Below are 23,139 nucleotides of genomic sequence, written 5' to 3' on the forward strand. Positions count from 1 at the left end.
CCATTGCTGATCTGCTGTCTTCCCCATTAGTATGTTTTTCCTAAGGACTTTGGCCAGTTCCTCTCACATGCGACTGTAATTTCCGATACTCCATCAAAACACTGACACATTATATAAAATACTTAGGGATACATACAGATAATAAATTCTAAAATTTGTACAAACTGAATTATTTACCTTAAAAAGATTGAAGAAGATTTAACTAGATGGACTATCTTGTCTATAACTAGTGGGGAGAGACAAATGTATTAAAATGAACATTTTCCCAAGAGTTCAATATCTCTTTCAATCACTGTCCACAACACTATCTCAGAGGTCTTTCAAGAGTTAAATATATCAGAACATTTCTTTGGAAAGGTAAGATGTCGAGGGTCTCTAACTAACCTGGAAATATGAATTGGGAGGTTTACAACTCATTAATTTTAAAGAATTATTATCGAGCGGCACATATGAGATTTCTTACTTATTTTAGGAAGGAAATAAAACTGCATGGGTGAAAATAGAACTGAAGAAAATAGGGGAGAGACTGTCAGAGGATTTTATATATAAATGTGATGTGAAATTAATAACTGGTGAGAGAAACATCTTTGTTAAAACATTTAATAAATATTTGGTATAAAATAAGTAGAAAGATTGAAACAAGGGGTTTGGGGCTTATCTTGTAAAACTCCTCTGACTCGTAGCAGGCTTATACCATGTACAATGGGAAATCAAATTTTTGAAATCTGGTCCTGTAAAGGGATCTTGTATATTGAAGATTGTTATGAGCATGGACAAATGATGTCATTTGAACAATGAAAAAAATAATAAAGAATTCCTAATAACACAGTTTTCTGCTATCTTCAAATACGACAATATCTAAAGAATAAATTCGGCCCAACAATGTTGTTACCAAATGTTAGTGATTTAAAGAGGTTGATTCAAAAGGAAAATTTACTTCAGCAATGTATCTTACTTCAAATGGGAACCCCCAAACAAGGTATTCATAAATCCAGGCAGAGATGGGAATCAGACTTAAGAATAGATGTGGAAACCCGGTCTGAACCATGCCAGGATAGTATGACTAATATGAACAATGTAAGATAAAGATTAGAACAATATAATTGCATAAATTATAACTCACACCCCACAAATTAACCAAATTAAATTCAAATCTTTCAGATTGATGTTTTAGATGTGATGTGAATGTAGGAACCTTTTCACATTCAACTTGGTCATGTTCTAATGCAAGATGTTTTTTTGGATAGGTTTATGAAATTCTTTTAACCCAGATTACTGGAATTCAATTTCCACCAAACCCAGAATTATTCTTATTGGGGAACATTACATGAATAAGACTCAAATTGAAACTCTCTAAATATCAAATAGAATTTGTTAAAATTGTGCTGGCAGTGGCCAGAAAATGTACAGCTGTTGCATGGAAGTCCAATTCACATCTCAGTATGGTATGTTGGAACGCAGAGATGTATAGCTGTGTTTCCCTGCAGAAGATTACCTACAATTTAAGAAATAGGTATGCCATATTTTTACAAATTTGACAACCATATTGACAAAATTCAAGCATTAATCTTCAGATAGGTTCTTCCCAACCCTTAAGACCAGCATTGAGCTTCTCTAAAGAAAATTAAATAGAATATAAATTTGTGATCTGTGGAGTGTCGCTTTTCAGCAGTCCAATCTATTTTCTTTTTCATTTTTTACTATTTTCTTGTATTTTTCATTCTTTGCTATCATTCTGCATTGAACTGGAATTCACTGTCTATGCTTAGATTAGACAAACAGCCCCTCCTCTTGGCTCTTCCCCCATTGGACCTGATATAAACCCTGTTTTCCTGCCGTTCCTCCAATTTACCTGAAGACCATTGTAGATACCAGCCATTAATTGTAAGCACATTGTGTTTTTGCTCCACATAAGTCTCCATCAATCATGCTACAATCTTATTAGCTTATTTTGGAAATGGGATGGAAGCCTGATTGAAGCCAGGCATGCTCCAGGTCGACCCTCTGTCCTCAGAGGCCCCGGAATAATTCACCTACTGGTTGGAGTGCTTCCCAAGAAATTTTCTGCTCTGACAGCCTCCAGAGAGCGGCACTCCTCTTCCAAGTCAGACCCAAGGGATATGCAGTCATCAGAATCTGCGCGATGTACAAGACAGCCATCGAAGGTCTGAAGACCCACTATATGAGGCCTCAAAACGATGTGCTGGTGAGACACTGACTTTCTCAACATTGGTAACGACTGGGTGAATCACTGGACAACTACATCTTGAAACTATGGACACTGATGAGAAAGTACCACTACGAAGCAGTCTCAGCCTGGTTGAGAAGAAGAGCAAGTCTGGGATACACTCGTGGTAGGAGTAAGATTGAGGTACGTGAGGCAGTGACTGCAAGAGTTGGGGAAGAAGGACCTTGCCTGTACCCTCGATCTGGTGAAATCTCTTGAACAGGCCCAACTGGGAGTGGATGGCCTCTCAGAGACCTGTCCTGCGGAGGGTAGCATCCCCAGTACCGACTATCGCAGCTACATGCAACCAGGGATGCTACTTCTGTAGACCAGCCAAACACCCCCGCACCAAATGCCCCATGAAGGATTTTGTGTTCAGGATGTGATAAGAGGGGGCACTGGGCAAAAGTCTGTTAGGCCTTTGGGAACCTCAGGAAGGTGACCACGAACGCGACTTCTGAACTGTTGTACGCCCTGTGCTCAAGCCCAGAAGTGCGAGGCCCTGCCTTTCCATGCTGTTCACCGCTACCATCTTGCTGTGCCTCGTGGCAGGAACCTCTACCAGAAGTGAAGGATTGAGGAGATCCGGAAGTGAAGGAATGGTGTCTATCTTGCCGCTCCTCATGGTCGACGTCATCTTCCCGGCCCTCAGATCAAGATGATATCGACATGGAGAGCAATGTAGCCTCCGGAGATCTGACATCAGTTGTCTTTGACCAGGCAAGACCCCACCAGCTGAGCAACTCAACGATGGACGTGAGGGTAAGCGGTCATCTGACTGATTGCTTAATAGACACTGGCTCAACTGAAAACTTTATAAACTCTTGGCAGTACAACTTAAAGGTTTTCCCAACAGACTATCGTATTTATCTAGCATCACAATCGTATTCATTGACTATTCAGGGGTATTGTAGAGACCATTGTAGATATGGTCATTAATTGTAAGCTAAAAAATGTGTGTTTGTGCTGCACACCATCTCCGAGTACCATCGATCACGTTATACATTCATTCATTTCTTTTATACTTTGGCAACTTTTTTGTGGAGGTGGGGGATTGGGTTAATGCCACCATGAAGTAAATATTGGATATATTTTTGTACTTGTATTTTTAATGTTGTAATTGACTCCATGTTTGTTTTTTTTAATTCTAAATATTTTTTTTAAAAAAGCAACAAGCTCTTTGCCCCTTCTAGACTGTGCCAAACTATTTTTGGCCTAGTCCCACTGAGCTGCACCCAGTCCATAGCCCTCCATACTCCTCCTAGCCATGTACCTGTTGAAATTCTTCTTAAATGTTAAAGTTGAACCCACATTCACCACTTCAGCTGGTAGCTCGTTCCACACCCCACCACTCTCTGCGAAGAAATTCCACCCCATGTTCTCCCTAAACTTTTCCCCTTTCACTTATAACCCATGCCCTCTGGTTTGTATCTCATGTACCCTCAGTGGAAAAAGCCTATCTCCATTTACTCTGTCTATCCCCCTCATTCTTATAAATATCTATCAAAACTCTTCTCATTCTCCTTTGTTCCAGGAAGTAAAGTCCTAGCCTGTTTAACCTTGCCCTGTAATTCAGTTCCTGAAGTTGAGGCAACATCAAGTAAATCTTCTCTGCACTCTTTCAATCTTCCATGTAGTTTAGTGACCAAAACTGCACACAATACTCTGAATTCAACCTCAACAATGTCTTACGCATCCCAACTCCTATTCTCAACATTTTAATTTATGAAAGTCAATATTTCAAAAGCTCTTTACAAACCTATCCACCTGTGAAGCCACTTTCATCACATTATGTATCTGCAATCCCAGATCCCTTTGCTCTACCGCAGTCTTCAGTGCCCGACCATTTGCCGTGTTTGTCCTTCCAAAATGCAACACCTCACACTTGTATGCATTAAATTCCATCTGCCATTTTTTTCAGCTGGTCCAGATCCATCTGCTGTCCTTGAAAGCCTTCCACAACATCTACAACATTTTTGGTCATTCAGCAATCTTTCTGGACTTGTTTGACAGGCTGATCAAGCCTGATTTTTGTTTATTCTTTCTTTAATTAAAAATTGGCCCTGGTTCGGGAGTGATTATGATTCAACGGCACCAGTGTTGACCTGCACGGTTGACAATGTCGTCTTATCACAAGCTACAGCCAGGCATACCACAAATATTTATGGGTTGGTAATATATCATTTGCTATAATGGATTGCATCCTGTTGAAAATGTTGAATAAAATTAGAATTCTGCACCCTACCTGGTATACTCTGCTCAGTGTTCAACTCAGAAGATAAAAATAACTGACTCATAGTGTTAATGGACAGGAATTATCTAAAGCAGACTTTCTCAACATTTTTCTTTGGCTACGACCCCCTGAGGTCCCTGCTCGAAGTTTATGGGCCTCATTCCCTGCGAAGCACTTAAGATTTGGTTTCCTCCCCATTTCTCTCCTGCCAACTACATTAAAAAAAATCTAACAAAATATTTGTTATTTGTGGTGGAAAAAAAAGACCAGGCTTTTACTTACAGTAAATGTGCTGTCGCCCCTCACCCCCCCTTCTCCCCCCCCCCCCACCTCTCCCCCACCCTAGGGATCCGTAAGGCCTCTGCTGAGAATAGTCAATCTAAAGGCAGACAATTAAAGGATTCAGTAACTATTACAGATCTTCTCCCCTCCTCTCTCCACTTTCCATAGGGACTGCTCTCTCCAGGACACCCTCATCTACTCATCCCTTCCCATGAATTGCCCGTCGGCGCCTACATCTGTGACCCAATGACATGCTACACTAGCACCCACAATTCCACCCTCACTATCATTTGTGGCCCCAAACATCCTTCCAAGTGAAGGAACATTTCACTTGTAAATCTGCAGGGGTCATCTACTGTATCCAATGCTCCTGATGTAGCCTTCTCTACATTGAAGAGACTGGAGGCAGACGGTGAGATTATTTAATTTGTTCCGTCCACTGCAATAACATAAATAAATAATTTTTTTTTATTCAGGCACCTACTTGTTTTTGTTTATATCTGATGAAAACCCCAGCCCAGGTTGGATACCCATTTATTCTTTTGGATTCTGCATGACCAGCTGAGTTTCTCTGGCAAATTTGTTTTTTGCATCTGCAGATATTCTTGTTTAACTCTATTGTAAATGTTGCTTTGCACCTGCAAGTTATCCAGTATTTAATGAAGTACCTTTGTTTGAATTACCATCTACCCTTCTGAATCTTTGAATATTGAGACTCGGTGCCAGAATTTTTGGTCTACTAAATTAGAACAATGAGTGATAGGTATAACCTGATAAAAGATCTTCAGTTTTTCTCTCAAAAAAGTAAGAGGACCTGGATGGATATAAGCGGGAAGGCAGAAGAGAAAAAAGAGAAAAGTGATTGAGGGAGGGGATAGCTCGCTGATGGGAGGGGGAAAGGAAGGGGTGGGGAGTTGATGAAAGGAAACAGATAGGGAAAGAGGTTCAGGGGAGGGGTTAAAAAGTTGGAGAAGTCTATAGCTGCTTTCAGGAGCTCAGATGCAGATAATACGCCAGCTGATGTGGCAGGGGGAGTGCAGCTGAGACATTCAGGTGGCTGCGGAGAAGATTCCTTTCTGTCACCTGAAAGTGCCGGGTGAAGGAGAGCCGTGTCTGAGCAAACACCGTCCTGTGGACAGTGGCCATTGTCCCACTCTTGCTTTTAGGTGCAACAGTGGATTTTCCGAGCCGGAGAATATACCTACAGGAGGAGGGTTAGGTAAGTGCTCCTCCTGGCCAGGTTCTCCAATTTCAGGTGGCCACCTGACAGCTGCATTGGCATAGAATAGGTGGCTTTACAGTTGGGTATTCTGGCCACCTGAAAGTGCTTTATGTTCATGCTGTCTGGTTGGAGAATGCCCAGATGGAATATTAGGTGAAAACACAATGTTGGAGAAACTCAGCAGGTCAAGCAGTGTTCTTTACTGAGCAAAGATAAAGATGCATGATCAACATTTCAGGCTAGAGTCCTTCATCCATGTCCCTATCCAAGAGTCTTTTGAATGTCTCTGACGTACCAGCCTCCACAACCAACCCCAGCTATTCATTTCAGGCACCCGCCACTATCTGTGTAAATAATGTTACCTAAGGTCTTCCCTAAACTTTCATCCACTCACCTTAAATAGACTTCCTCTGGTATTGGCTAGTGTCTCCCAGGAAAAAGATGCTGGCCGCCCACTCTATCTAAGCCCCTCGTAACCTTATACCCCTCGATTAAGTCACCTCATCTTTCATCACTGCAAAGAGAAATATCCTAGCTCTGCTAACCTTGCATGTTTAATTTTTTTTTTTAAAAAGAATGATTGAAACACACAACTTGCTAACAGGCCCTTCCGACCCATGAGCATGTGCCTCCAAAATACACCAATTAACCTGCAAACCCCATTCATTTTTGTTTGGAGAGTGGGAGGAAACTGGAGCACCCAGAGGAAACCTGTGGAGAGAACGTACAAACTCCTTCCAACCATTGTCCTCCGTCCTATTCTGGTTCTAGGACTATCTAGTCTGCACTATATCATATGCTCTAAGTGTGTGATTATGTACGTGTCTATGTCACTATTAAGGTCCGATCCTTCCCCCTCCCTTCAGCCAGCCACCCCTCCTCCCCTTGATCACTGCTGTCCCCTTCCTCCCTACCTATCACCAAACGTACAATATGGGAATCGAACAGATTGCTGATGCTGCTGTTGTCCAAACCACGGCACCTGAATAGTCAATTTTTTTAAACTCGCAGATTGCTCTCAGTGTATTTTCCAGCTTTTCATTTGAGGATCTGAATTGTGTGATACTGTTTTCTGGCCTTGCATAATATTTTTACTTTGGTCAGCTGAGATGCGTATACAGTAACCATCTCAATAATGGGGAGATCGTGTGGAGGGACAGGCAAATAGGGCAAAGTTGCAACCATGGGGATGCAATGCAACAGGAAGTATCAAGTAACAAATAAAGAGCTAAAGGTTATGTATTTAAATGCACGCTGCATAAGAAATAAAGTGGATGACCTTGTAGTATAGCTACAGATCGGCAGGAATGATGTTGTGACCATCACAGAGTCATGACTAAAAGATGGATCTCATTGAAAGCTAAATGTCCACGGTGGTATCAAAAGGATAGGCAGGTAAGCAGAGGGAATGGTTCTGTTGATGGACAACATTAAATCATTAGAAAGAGATGACATAGGATGAGAAAACGTAGAATCATTGTGGGTTGAGTTAAGAAATGGCAAGTCTAAAAAAGATGGATATAGGACTACTAGAAATGATCAGAATAAATAATGAGAAACGAGGAAATGGCTGAGGAAGAAACCAAGTGATTTGCATCAGTCTTTGTGGAAATCAACCCACACCTCTGAAATGAAATCAAACGGCAAAAGAACACACAGCAAAAATATCTCTTCAAAGCATGCAGGTTTTATTATAAATGTTCAATTTGTGTACGGGAAGTGAGGATAACTAGTCAGGAGGTGTCTCAATCAGACATCTCCCTGAAGTCTCAGCTCTCACTTTAAAGATACAGATGGTTGATTCTATATTTATACAATTTCAGGGACAGAATGACCTCTCACTCTTAATGTTACATCATTCTACATATGAAAAAATGGTTTCTCATCCCTGGCACCTGGCTTTTTGGTGTTTACTTTTCATAAGACAAAATGGAATGATGTCATGCTAACTTTATCTTTCCTTTTCATTTTATCGGTCCTGGCAGAGTCTGCACAATCAATACCTATTCTCAAAGCAGGCTTTCGAGGTCATTTTTTGCAGCTAACTGTTATCAGCCATCTTATGCCACACTAACAGTTTTTCAACCATTTTGTGTTAAAAGCAAAAGCATTAGCATTGAGATACAAGACAAAAGCATTAAAATATGAGATATAAAATATTTTTTCTAAATTCCTTCCTCTATCATTTATAATAAAACCTACATACCTTGAAGAGATTTTTGCTGTGTTCTTTTGGAGTCTGATTTCATTTCAGAGACATGGGCTGACTTCCACATTGGCATAGTCAGCAGGATTAATAGTACTACAATTGTGGAAAGTCAGGCTGGGTTTGCTAAGAGAGAGTTTATAACATTTCAACTGGGCTTGTCATGTGGTGAGTTTGAACTCTTAGCAAACCCAGATCTGACTTTCCACATCCTCACTGTGGAAGACACCAGCAGTGTGCCAGATGTCAAGGGGTATTAGGGAAGGGAAGAGAGTGCAGTTATTATTTCAAGGGAGAAGGTGCTCAGAAAGCTAAATGATCTAAGGGTGGTTCAGTTTCCCAGACCAGATGAATTCATCTTTGGTTCCTGAAAGAGGTAATGGAAGAGATTGTGAATGTTCTTCCAGAAATCAATAGATTCCAGCAAAGTCCCCCTATTCAAGAAGGGAGGGAGGCAGCAGAAAGGAAATTACAGGCTGGACATCAGGGAGTTGGGAAGATGTTGGAGACTATTGTAAAGAATGATGTTACAGAGTAATTGGAAGCACGTGACAGGATAGGCAAATGCCAGCGCGGCTTCCTTAAAGGAAAATCTTGCTTGACTAACCTTTTGGAATTCTTTGAGGAAGTGACAAGCAGGCAGGATAAGGGAAATACAGTGGATATTGTGTATTTGGATTTTCAGAAGGCATTGGATGAGGTGCCGTGCATGAGGTTACTTAAGATAAGAGCTCATGGTATTAAAGAAAACATGAGCATGGGTAGAGCATTGGTAAAACACAGGATTCTGTTGACCCCATGGTTAAGTGAAAAAACACACAAATACTGGAGAAACTCAGCAGGTCAAACAGTGCCTTGATGTAACAAAGGTGAAGATATATCACCAATGTTTCGGGCTTGAGGCCTTCATCAAGGTGTGGGATAACATGAGAGATGTCTGAACAAAAGGAGAAAGGGGGAGGGGGCTGGTGAGGATGGGAGATGATAGGTTGGGGGGAGAAGTCTAGGCTTGGTAGAGAAAGGAAGTAGGGACTGGAATAATGCAGTGAACTCAATGTTCATGCCCTGCGGTTGGAGAGTGCCCAGACAAAAAATGCTGATCCTCCAATCTATGGGTGGTCAGGATGGGGTAGTGTGAAAGGCCATGGACAGACATGCAAGCTTGACAGTGTGACTCAGAATTGTAATGGTTGGCTACAGGGAGGTCGATTTTGTTGTGGACAGAGGAGGTGCTGGGCAAAGCAATCTCCTAATCTGCAACTGTTCTCTCTGATTAGAGAAGGCTACAGAGGGTTCACTGGATGCAGTGAATAAGTTCTTTGGAGTTACAGATGAAGTGTTGCTTCACCTGAAAGGTTTGTTTTGGACCTCAGACCATGGTGAGGGAGGAGGTGTGGATGCAGGTATTACATCTCCTATGACCATAGTGGAAGGTGCCAGGGGGGCAGTGGGTGGGGAGGGAAGAGTGCACAAGGGAGTTATGGAGGTACTGGTCCCTATGGAAGGCTGAGAGGGGAGGAGAAGGAAAAGTGTGACTGGTGGTGGGGACCTGTAGTAAGTGCCGAAAATTCCTGCAGAAAATGTATTGGATGTGGAGGCTGGTGGGGTGGTAGGTGAGGACAAGGGGGATTTTGTGTTTGTTTCTAAGGAAGTAGGAGCTAGATCAGATGAGCAGGAAATGGAGGAGATGTGTGAAGGCTGAGTTAATAAACAGAGTAGAATTAGATAGGTTGTTTCCCATGGTGGGAGAGTCTAGGGCAAGAGGGTACAACCTCAGGATTGAAGGGTGTCCGCTTAGAACAGAAATGAGTTGGAATGTATTCAGCCAGAGGCTGGCAAACTGTGGAAGTTGTTGCCAAAGGCAGTTGTGGAGGCCAGGTCATTAGGTGTATTTCAGGCAGGTTATGAGGAGAAGGCTGGGCAGTGGACCTGAGTGAATCAGCTCATTGATGACATGTGGGGACAGACTCAATGGGCTAAATAGCCTATTTCTACTTGTATGGTCTTATCTAATACAGAGAGAAAGCACTCTCCTCTATCTCCATGCACTTTTGGCATTGTGCCTCAATATCTTCTTCCATTTGCTCTCTTAGATACTGAGGAAAAGGTGGTGCTTTAAAGGAGCAAAATTACTATTAATTAAAGATCTTGTATTGAATAAGGCAGTCTTTCTCAGTGGCCTTCATGATACAGATAAAATTTATACCAGAACAACTTATCAGCAGCGCACTGAGTAACTTGTCATGTGCTACAAATGTCGACAGTTCTTTTTCTCCCACTGATGCTGTCAACCTGTCAAGTTCGTCCAGCGGAGTGCATTCAGCTCCACAGTGATGCATTAATAATTCATGAATCAATTAATACATTTATGATATTCGCAGATAATATCCAGGTCTCTAACAAAGCAATCATTCTTATTCCTTCTCATCACCATCAAAACCTATGATTGAGTTTGAATAGTAAGATTGCTATTTAAGGATGTAAGTTTTGTACAATTCAGTTCATACATGTACAAAATGAGGAAAATAATGCCACTTTACAAGAGGCAAATGCAATTCACAATGACCCTGCAAAGCCTCTTCTGTACTGAAACTTTTCATGGCAATTGCAACCGCTTGAGTTTTGAACTGCTCCATTATCTTCACAATGCATTTCCATTTTTAAAAAAAGATCCACATTCAAAACAGAGACAGAACTAAGCAGAAAAATGCTGCATTTAAGAAAGCACCAAATGGATAAGATCATGGATATAATAAGAATTTCTGTCTTCTTCCCTTTGTCATTTATTTTACTTATCATTCAGCTCTGGAGTTTTTTAAAAAAGCTGAATAGTCTCAAAAGAGGATAACATTGAACAATTACTGATTAAGAAAAATACTAAGTGCCTCCTTTTCCAAACGTGGAAATTAAGAAAAGGATGGTTTGAGGATTAAAATTGCAATTAATCACACCAGTTTCAATTTTACATATTGTTACATATAACGATATGTTCTTCGTATTGCAGCCTCTTCTACATCAAAGGACTAGATGTAGACTTGGAGATCGTTTCGTTGAGCACCTTCATTCTGTCTGCTGCAATATCAAGGACCTCCCAGTAGCCAACAATTTTAATTCACCATCCCTTTACTACATTGACTTGTCTAACGTTATGGGCCCAGAAGACCCCAAAACTCTGCAGGAATAGAAATTCACCAAGACAAATGGTTACTTAAACAAAAGTTGCTTTTAATTATCTTTAAACATGAAAACAGGATCAAACTTACTTATTAACTTAAACTAGCTTAACCCCCTTCTAATTCTAAGCACACATGTATGTAATGTGTGTATAAGTTCAGAAAACTTATTTGATTCACAGTCCAATCTCATTTCTCAGTCTTCCAAGTTCACCAGTATCAAGCAATTTTTAAACTGTACACAGAATTTAACATTTATGAATTTCACCAGGCTTTGGTGTTGAAAGGTAAATGGTTATCACTCAAGAAGGTTCTTGTCAGCTTTCAGAGAGATTTGTTGCTCATCGGACACAAAATGATTCCTTCCGATCAGCCACTTCAGTGTCTTGCCATTAGGGTTTTACAGATGATAACCTTATTTTTTCAGGTCACCACAGAGCTCCTTTTCTGTTTCCCTTATCTCTGGGGAAATATTATACAGCCAGCCATCTCCTCTTGAATGGACCACAAGGGCTTTGAACAGGCTGAAGTAAGAACTCCCAACTTGTCTTCAAAATGGCAAGTTTGCCAGCTTGTCATGTTCCAGTCTCAGCTGCTACTGCTGAACTGTAGAACCATAGAACTGAATACTCTCTCTGAGAAAATCACATGACCCTCTTAGAACAGCAATCTATTCAGAGAGACTGCAGCACCAGACCCAATATTCCGAGTCCATTCATCTGTTGCTTTCCAAAACAATAATCCATTACTCCACAGCATGTCCAATTAACACCTACTTGTGAAGTCTCTATAGGCCTTCTTCAAAGTTTTTGCAAAGGCCCTCGGAGCCTGGACTGTCGGGCTTGAGGCAAGTTCTTGCATTTTAAATGAAATCTGTTTTGAACTGTTTGTGAATGTGTGTGATCCAACTAAACATCCCACAATCTTCCAAAAACATATCTATACACAATACAAAATATAACTAACCCATCACACTAGCCATGGCCTCATGTACTGCCAAACCAAGCCTACGCACAAATTGGAGGAACACCTAAAATTCCATCTGGGCACTGTCCAGGCATTAGCATCAACTTTCCCAGTTTCCATTAAACCCCTCCCCTGACTCTCTTCTCTTTCTCAATCCTGTCTCTTTTCCTCCAGCTCCCCATTCCCTTCCCTCTCTATTTAGAGAGTTACCCCCAATCCTGTCACCTCAACATTTTTTTTCTCTTCTACCCTCTGGCCTATATTCACTTTTTTTTTAAATACTTTATTTAAAATTTTAAGCCACAATACATTCAAATATGTACAAATATGATAATTCTACAAAATGTGGTATATACCAAATCCCCCTGCCCCATCCCCTCCTATCCACCCCATTAACCATCCCTCCACTCCCTCTCCCTCCCCACTAACCCCAAACCCAAAGATAGAAGAAAGAAAGGAGATACACCAATCAATAACATAAATAAATTCTACAAATTAGGGTAATACCACCACAACGTGCTGAAGAAATTTTCAAAACTTTAAACCCATAAAATCCAAATAAGGGCTCCATATTTTCTGATTTTTAAAAAAAAGGTAATTTTCATGTAAATTATGTGTTATCTTTCCAATGGAATACATGATCTCAATTCCACATGTCCTCGTTACAAATTTAAATCAATCTCACTTTTCCAAGTAATCGCTACACATTTTCTCACTACAGCCAAGGCTAATCTCAAAAACACAATTTGTTACCTAATTAATCTCAATTTCAAACCCAACATTTTAACATTACCTAATAAAAATAGTTAATTCCATCAACAATTTAATCTTTAAAAATGTTCTTTAAAATCTCAAGTCATTTCCAAATGTGTTTAAGAATGTCACATAACCAAGTAGAATGTAAAAACAAAAGAACCTGCTTCTTTATGACACCTAAAAAAAATCTGAAGAAATTAAATTAAATCTCCTTAATTTTTCACAAGTTAAATATAACTGTTGTATAAAATTATAATGAACTAATCTATATCTCATATTGACAATCTTAGTCACACTGTCTTTATATAAATTTCTCCAACCTTCATGATCATTGCTATTCCCAAATCTTCTTCCCACTTTAATCTCGATTTATGCAAATCTAATTTAGACATTTTATTCTGTAATAATGAATACATTTCTGATACAATTTTTTTCTTCCCAACTTCCATAAGTAGAATTTCAAATTTTGATGCCTTGGTAACTTTAAAGTATGTCCAAAATTAACCAATAATAAGGCTCTAACTTGGTAATAACAAAAAAGGGGACTTGTGGTATTTCATGTTTTTCTTTTATTCTTTAAAAGAAATAAGATGACCAGCTTCATAGCAATCTTGTACAATATTAATTTCTTTCTGATCCCATATTTTCAAAACCTGATTATTGAGTAAAAGGAAAAAGTATATTCTGATACAAAGGTGTCTAACCTGAAATTTTCCTGTGTATCTATTTCCTCATTTATCAAATTCCATAATTCAATTAAATGTCTTAAAATAGGTGAATTATAAATAAGTAATAACTTAGAATTCCATTTATAAATAAATTGCTCCATCTTCTCACCAATTTTAGTTAACTTGATATTAGCCCATACCAATGGATTTTCTATTAATAAATTTCATTAGTGACAGTTTATAATAATTTTGAAAATTCGGTGATTGTAAACCTCCCAGAACATACCTCCAAGTTGATTTTTGTGAAGATACTCTGACCATTTTATCTTTCCACAAAAAATTCCTAACTATAGAATTCATATCTTTAAAAATCTTTGCAACAAATCGATTGAAAAAATATTCATCTTGATATAATTAACACTACCAATTAATGTTATAGGTAAATCTATCTATTTAAGTAATTTTTAATTTTATGAGATAAAGGCAAATAATTTAACTCATATAAATAATCTAAATTCTTATCCAACTTAATACCTAAATATTTAATATGGTCTACCCATTTAAATTGAATGATCTTTTTACAATCAATATAATCAGCATTAATCAATGGTAAAATCTCACTTTTCTCCCAATTAATCTTATAACCTGATATTGCACCATATTGTTTCAATCTTTCATATAACAAGCAGTAATTAGTGAAGAACTTGGGCCCATCTTGGAAGCGGAGCCTGCGGAGTCGATTCCTCTTTCACCGAGAAAGGGAGGCATGAGAAGACACCTCTCCCAGCAGAACTATTCAAAACCAAACCTTAAAAAGTTTTTTTTTCAAACAAAACAACAATACAAGATTTTTTGGAACCATTATTAACATTACTGAAAGAAACTATGAGGAAAACAAAGGAAAAAAATAATCCCGAAACCAGCAGAAAGTAGGAACAACTTTGGCCTACCTTAGAAACAGAGCCTGAGGAGTTGATTTCTCTTCCACTAAGATTGATGAGACAACCACTGCCTAGTGTCTAGATAACTCCAGCACCATCCCACCGAGCTCAGAGTCCCAGGAGCAGTCCCGCGTGCGCAGAGTTCCACGCATGCTCGCTGTGCAGGATTCGATTCTCCCTGCAGGGGGCCATCTCTTTGCAGCCCAGTGGTCCTGGACTGCTGAAGGAGAGGCCTAGACCATGCTGACAGATGGAAGAAGACATGGTTAGAGTGGCTGAAGAAGAGGAACTCTTCCCAACGACTGAAGAGGAGGAAACAGTGATTTATCAGGGTAGGCCCTTAACTAAGACTGTTCAACATATTGAGAGTAAATATGGGCCTGCAATTTATCAAGCCACTTTTATATTTTAACTAAACAAATGCAAGCATTGTCAACTCAAATGAGTCAAGGTTTTTCATCTGTGAAGGAAAAATTTAGTAATACAAAGGAAGAAGTGTTGAATATTAAGACTGATGTGGCAAAATGTGCAAAGCTGGTGGATAAAATACAAAGTAAGTTCAGGAAAATTGAGATTATCATGAAGATGGGGTACAATGTTAATAAGATGGAGGATACTTTTACTGCTTGGGAAGTACGAAGAAATGATTTATTAAAGAAAACTGATGTTTTGAAAAATCAGAGTTGTAGGAATATTAAGATTGTTGGTTTGCTGGAAGAATTTGAAGGATCAGATCCGGTGCAGTTTTTTTCAGAGTTGGATTCCTTGAGATTTTGGGGAGAGATTATTTTCTGAATGGTTTGGAATTGGACAGAGCACATATAGCTATTAGGAAGAAGCCTTTCCCTGGCCAACTGCCACACTCCTTTTTAATTAGCTTTCTATGTTATCAAGATAAAGAAATTATTTTGAGTTGCTGTTCAAAAATACAAGAAAGCATCAGACCCCTTTGTTGGTCAAGAATAATAGTGTTTTTTTTTCATGAAGACCTGAGCCAAACTATTATTAAGAAGCATAGAGTTCAATCCTGCTAAAGTTGTACTGTGGGAAAAAAGGGTATAAATTTGCTTTTAGGTACCCTGTTACTCTCAAGGTTTTTTATGGCGAATATCAAACTCAGTTTTTTTTAATGTTGAAGATGACACTTTTATTCACTAATTCATTGCCTGAAAGTCAAGATTAATTCCCTCAACAACTAAAGCCAGCTCAAGAAGAGAGGAAGAATGGTTCACAGAAGGTGGAATGCCACAAATTAACTGAAATTAACATTGATGATGATCAAGTTAATAGGGATTTCCAAGCTGCATATTATACATGAAATGTTTTTAAATATTGTTGTTTCTACTTAACTGTTCTTTTCATGGAAGATGGTTTTGTTTGCTTCTCTTTCTGCAGTAGTTGGCCACTTGGTGATGCTGGTCACTTCCCCTATAACAGAGGGGGAGTAATTCTGCTTGTCACTTTTTTTCCTTTGGGGGGGGTTTACAATCATTTATTTTTTTCTTTTTAAGGGTTTCTTCCTTTTCTATCAAGGAGATGTATTTTACTTTGCAGATCAAGCATGAACAGCAGTCCCATCCCAATGAGCCACGGAAGTTTGACATTTATAATATTAAGTATGATGGCAAGTAAATTCAATTTTGTGACGTTAAATGTTAACAGGCTCAATAATCTGATGAAGAGGAAAGTTCAAAGTAGACATTGCTTTCTTGAAAGAAACTCATTTGACTGAAAAGGAACATCAGAAATTAAAAAGAGATGGGGTTGGTCAAGTTATAGTTTCTTCAATTCTAAAGTGAGAGGTGTCGCTATTTTGATTAATAAGAAACTGTCTTTTAAATTAGAACTAGTTGTTTGTGACTCCATTGGTGGAATTAATTGTCAAATTTATTTGGGACTTTGGACACTTATGAATATTTATGCACCAAATGTTGATGAAGAGAAATTTATTCAAGATTTTTTAAAATTTTGCACAGGCACATGAAAAGGTAATGATTGAAGGGGATCTTAATTGTTGTTTGGATCTATTATTAGATAAATCTCTGAAAATAGTGACTAAAACTACAATGGCAAAACAACTTTTAACATTAATGAAGGAAATGAATTTAGTTGATATTTGGAGAAGGCTGAACCCTAAGGAAAAAGATTTTTAATTTTATTCATTTCAATATGACTCTTATTCTAGAATAGATTGTTTTTTATTATCAGCCCATTTGCAAGGACATATAGTTTCTGCTCAATATCAAAGTAGAATATTGTCAGATCATTCTCTTATTATTAACATGTATAGGCTTAGAAAAATAGACACTACATATAGATGGAGATTTAATTATTCATTGTTACTGAAATGTAGAGTTTTGTAATTTTGTATGAGACCAAATACTGCAATATTTACAAATAAATACAGATTCAGTTAATAGTATATTTGTTTTGTGGAATGCTTTAAAAGCATATTTAAGAGGAGAAATTATTAATTTTTTGACTAAATTCAAGAAACCATATACTAGTGAGGTTGATAAATTGGAAAAAAAGGTAGAAAATTTAGAAAAAGATTTACAGCAGAATTCAATGGAGACAAAAAAGATACAATTGATAAATTTTAAAAATGCATTATAATTCACTACAGACATAAAATGGAGAAATTATTACAAAGAACTAGACAAAAATATTATGAATTAGGGGAGAGAGCCCATAAAGTATTAGCAGGGTAATTAAAGACAGAACAGACTTCGAGAACAATTAAAGCTATTAGTAAAAATTCAAAAATTACTTCTAAACTCCAAGATATAGATGATACTTTTAAGGAATTTTAAATGAAATTATATACATCTGAATCTGAAAAGGATGAGGTTAAAATTGATAATTTTTTATACTTCTGCCAGAGAGGTGACGAATCACCAAATATCATCGTCTTTTTTAATTAGAAAGATCTACTAGACGAGGTTGCCCTTTGTCTCTGGCACTGTTTGCTTTAGCTATTGAACCTTTGGCTCAATTGATAAGACAAAATAATAATATTAAAGGTATTAAAGTGAATCTGAGGAGTATAGGATTAACCAACCTTCAGTTACCTTTTTTGAGTATTCAAAAGGATAATAAATTAGATGCTCCCTTTACTTATAGAAGCACTTAAATCAATGCCTAATGGGAAATCTCCTACTGAAGATGGATTTACATCTGAATTTTATAAAAAATAGTTTCTAGATTTATTAATGCTTTTGTTAATGGATGCATTAGAACAAAAAAAATAGAGGTTCATTCTTTACCAGGTTCTTTTTCTCAGGAAATTATAACTGTTATTCTTAAGAAAGACAGAGATCCTTTAAACACTGGATGTATAGACCTATTTCTTTGTTAAATGTTGATTATAAAATTTTAACTAAGGTTCTAGCAAATAGATTATTGAATTACTTACCAGATTTAATTCATTTAGATCAAGCTGGATTTATTAAAAATCATTATTCTGCAGATAATATTAGTTTGATTCATATTTCTCAGGAGGAATCCAACTTACCAATGATCTTATCATTAGATGTCAAAAAGGCTTTCGATAGGGGGGAATGGAATTTTTTTATTTAAAGTTTTGGAAAAATGTAGGTTTGGACCAATGTTTATTAGTTGGATTGAATCTTTATATAGAAACCCTTCTGCCAGAGAGGTGACGAATCACCAAATATCATTGTCTTTTTTTAATTAGAAAGATCTACTAGACGAGGTTGCCCTTTGTCTCTGGCACTGTTTGCATTTGCTATTGAACCTTTGGCTCAATTGATAAGACAAAATAATAATATTAAAGGTATTAAAGTGAATCTGAGGAGTATAAGATTAGTTTATTTGCTGATGATGTTTTGATTTATTTAATAGAACCCCAAAATTCTTTAAAATTGTTATATGAAAGATTGAAATCTATATTCACTTATGACCTCTTGTCTGTTGGTTTGTGCTCCTCCTACTGCTCCTTCCTCCCACCTCCTCTCACCTTTTTATTTAGGAATCTACCAAATTTCTGCTCATACGCCGATGAAGTTCTCTGGCCTGAAACATTGGTTACCCTTAAATTTCTATCAATGCTGTGTGTGTCCTTCTGAGTTCCTTCAGTACTTCTGTATATGGCACTGTTTAACTTTTTCATATTTAATGATTGTTCTAAATTTCAAAGAAACTGAAGTTCCAAACCCTATATTTTTGCTTTCAGCAACAATCCATGAATCTTTTCAAGCTGGGAACAGGATGTCAAGTGGCATGGTATATCTTAATTATTTATTTGCCAATATAGACTAGATTTGCAGTTTCAATAACATAGACCTGTAGAGCACAGAAATTAGCTACTGAATTTATCAAGCAATCCAAAGTTTAAGCAATCAAAGTTTAAGTTTATTTGAAACAAAATATCTAGTACAGTGAGAAGGGTTCTTTTGTGAGCAGACTAACATTCATTTTGCCATGTAAAGAACACGATTTACAGAATATAGGATTGCAATGTAAAGGAAGATCTTTTTGTAACAAGCAAGGGCAGTATTCATTCAGGAGCCTGATGGCCAAGGGGAAGAAACTGTCAGTTGGTGCATGCTTTCACACTATTAAGCTTTGTCTCCAATGGAGAGGGAGGAGGAGATGGGAGGAGGAGATCATGTGTCCAGGGTAATGATAAGTCCCTCAGCATGTTGTAACAGTCTAAGCTGCTGAGTTTCTCCAGCCCATTTGCAGCAGGTTGGCTGCCTTTCCCAGGCAGCAGGAGATGTAGGTGGATCCACTGAAGGGAGCGATATTTGTGTGATATTCTGAGCTACATTCATTGCCTTTTTCTGTAGCTTCTCCTGATCTTGATCGGAACAGCTCCCATCACAAGCTGTGATGCACCAGCAAACATTCTTGAAATGATGCAGCTGTACAAGTTGTAAGACATTGTAAGATCATGACCCTATATACTTCCCATTCTTCAAATGTTGAACTAATGTTTACATTAAAATATAAAACAATATGCATTTCCATTGGCTTGAAGTATAACATGTTCCAACAACTTCTCCACCACTTATCCCAGATTTCCAACGTAAGCAAAATAGATTTTTCAATCCTCACTGTTAAAGTTTAAATATTTCTATCAAGTTTTTTTTTCCTGACTTCACTATTCCAGTATTTCTGTATTCGCATCATCTCCATAGTTTTCAAAGGCTGGCATTGTATTTATGAGTAAGTATGTCCTCTTTAGCTTTAATATCTTTTGTAACCATGCTGCCCAAATACACCCATGTGGCCAATTAACTTGCTAACCCTATATATGAATAGAAATGGTTATCGTCTCATTTATCAAGATGCAATGAATAAACTGTTTTACATGGTATCAAGGCAAGTCAACCCATACTTAAGTACAGTAGATAGTGCAATAATAAAACAAAATGGGATGGTGTTATATGATGTTCTATGTTCAAAACAAGACAATATCTCCAAATATATTATGACTTTTTTGTGCTTGAATTCTCTGTATAATATTTGAATACCATTAGTCCATCTAGTCTTGTACTTTCAAAGATTGTGTAATTAATTCTTCGTTCTTTTAGTTCTGTGAATTGTATGGATTGATTATATTACCTCCAAGTATCGTCCCTCAGATTTAGCCACGTTAAGTTACATATGCCATTAATTTGCTACCCTGTCTATATTTTCTTGTATTTTTTTTACAGTCCTTCAGTGCTTGTACATTCACTTACTTCCTGCTAATCAATGAACATTGCCCTTGTGTTCCCTCCACACATATTTGAAACATTCCTCTCTGCTGACAATAGAATGGAGCCAGAATTGAGTTTCAAGGTATATCAATTCTAATCTTCCTTCAATTTGCACATATCCTTATTCATGTCAAGTACATCAGCCAACTTTTTTTGTTCCTGTTCAACAAGGGTATTTCATTGTCTTTGAAGAACTTGAGATCCCCAAGGTTTTAAGGGTTTCCTGACAACTGAAAGGTCTGATTTCCTTCCTTTCTTGTCTCTTCTTCTTTCTGCCCTTTCCTCCTTCTCTCTTGCTGTTTTCCTGACAATAAACCTGATTTTATTTTGTAATTTACTTCAAATTCTTAGCAAAATTTGACACAGGTTATATATGCTGGGTTCCTAGTTTCAATTGGCCACTTCTTCAAATATAGTTTGTTCTTCCCAAATTCTTTTTGTCCAAGATGTTAACAAATGATCCGTACATTTATTTTATTTTAGAGATGCAGCACAGTAACATATCCCTCTGGTCCACAAGTCCATGGTGTCCAAATACACCCAAATGACTAAGCCTTAATGCCTTAGAAATACCCATCTGTTCCTCTTTTGCTCTGCAGGTGATGGTTATGACAAAAATACATCAAGCTGCTGTTTTTCCACACACAAGCTTTAAATTAGCTCGAAAAAAACAATTAACTAATAAATCATAAAAACTCCAATTTTCAATCCAAAAGGACGATCTCCCATAAAATGTTACGAGCCCAGAGCACCCCAAAACCCAGCAGCAATAGATATTCACCAAGACAAATGGTCACTTAAACAAAACTTGCTTTTAATTATCTTTGAACATGAAAACAAGATCACACTTTAACTTAACTAACCTAACTTAACCCCCTTCTAATTCTAAGCGCATGTGTATGTAATGTGTGTGTGTAAGTTCAGAAAAGTTCTTTGGTTCACAGTCCAATATCACTTCTCGTTCCTCCAAGTTCAATGGTTGGAGGCAATTCTTATACTGTGCTTGAAAGATAAATGGTAACCGCTCAGGAAGGTTCTTGTCATTTTTCAGAGAGAGATTTGTTGTACATTTACTTCCATCAGCCACTTCAGTGTTTTGCTGAAGAAACTTGCCCCCTCAGGGTTCTCCAGATGATAACCTCTTTCTTTCAGGTCACCACAGAGTGCCCTTTTGTTTCTCTTATTCCAAGTGAAACATTAGACAGCCAGTCCTCTCCTCTTGCATGAACCACAAGGGTTTGACCAGGCTGAATTAAGCACTTACAAACCCATCTTCCAAATGGGGCTTTCCACAAGCTTTCCAGCTTGTCCTGTTCCAGTCCCAGCTGCTGTTACTGGCTGTAACACTGTAGAAGTGATCTCTCTCTCTCTCTCTCTCTCTCTCTCTCTCTCTCTCTCTCTCTCTCTCTCTCTCTCTCATACACACACACACACACACACACACACACACACACACACACACACACACACACACACACACACACACACAGCATGAGAGGTCATGATTGAACCCATGCCACTGGAGCTGTGAGGCAGCATCCTCCACTGTGCTGTCCTCTGACAAGCTCTTTCATCTGTTACCTTCTTGTAAACAACAATCTATTAGTGAAGTCTCTTGGGCACTCTCCAAAGCTATTGAAAAGGCTGTGAGGCTGATATGTCTAGTGTTACGGAGTCCAGAGGACTCCCAAAACCAGCAGCAATAGATATGCACTACAACATAGGGTTATTTAAACAAAAGTAGTTTCAAATTATATTTGAACAAGAAAACAGAATTAAACTTTAACTTCTTACTTAACCTACTTACCCCACTTAATCCCCCCCCCCCCTCTAATACTAAGCGCAGTTGTGTGTAATGTATATTTAAGATTAGAAAAGTTCTTTGGATCACAGTCCAATCTCACAGGTTGCAGGCAATTCTTATACTGTGCCCAGAAGTTAGCATTAACAAAGTTTATCAGGCTTTGGTGTTTAACAGGCAAATGGTTACCACTCAGGAGGGTTCTTGCTGGTTTTCAGAGAGAGATTCCTTTTGTTCCAGGACATCTGCACCTGATTCCTTTCCAATTAGTCTTGCTGATGAAACTTGCTCCCTTCAGGGTTCTCCAGTTGATCCTCTTTCTTTCAGGTCACCTCAGAGAGCTAGTCTTCTCCTTTAACCAGACAGCCTTCCAAATGTTTGCCAGCTTTGTCCTTCTGGAACTGATTTCTGTGTGTCTCCTCTTTGTTTCACTCCCTCCCTCTCTGAGAGCAAAGCTGTTGTCTCCCTGCCTGAAAAGATCACCTGCTCACCCTGGCCAGCTGAATTCTGCAATTTGGTCACTCTTTCTGCAAAAAGCACTTTGTAAAAGTCCTGTGTTTTGAAATGTGTGTGCTAGTTGCTCTAACAATTCCTCCCAAGCCACCTCAAAATACTCTGTCACACTAGCATTAGCAGAGCTCCAGTATTTCAAATAATATCTGTTTTAAAGTTTTTATGTGACCTACTCTAACAAACCATTCCTAATTTATCTCCCTAAAACATATGTATATACTCTGTCACACCTGCTGAACCTGTACAACGTTGGAACATGGGAGGAATCCATGGTTACAGGGAGAATGTATAAAATCTTTCTTCTCCATGGATTGTCACCTTGTCATGGTGGAGAAGTTTGTGTGGTCCTGACATCCCAAGAGTGATGCCGTCTGGAGCGATGTTGGGCCACCCATGGCAGTAAGGTCGAGAAGTGAGGTCCCTGA

The 23,139-nt window shown here is 38.2% G+C and overlaps 1 long non-coding RNA gene across 1 annotated transcript in view; it reads right to left on the reverse strand.

The window, feature by feature from the left end:
* The window catches only part of LOC138759922 (uncharacterized), a 36,900-nt gene that overhangs the window by 4,669 nt on the left and 9,092 nt on the right, over positions 1-23,139 (reverse strand). The window contains exons 2-3 of the long non-coding RNA XR_011355229.1: positions 14,684-14,917; positions 178-226 (exon numbers count right to left, since the gene is read on the reverse strand). This is a non-coding gene — a long non-coding RNA (uncharacterized lncRNA). The remainder of the gene's footprint in view (positions 1-177; positions 227-14,683; positions 14,918-23,139) is intronic.

The sequence above is a fragment of the Narcine bancroftii genome, chromosome 4, assembly GCF_036971445.1.
Source record: "Narcine bancroftii isolate sNarBan1 chromosome 4, sNarBan1.hap1, whole genome shotgun sequence".
In the NCBI taxonomy this organism is placed as follows: Eukaryota; Metazoa; Chordata; class Chondrichthyes; order Torpediniformes; family Narcinidae; genus Narcine; species Narcine bancroftii.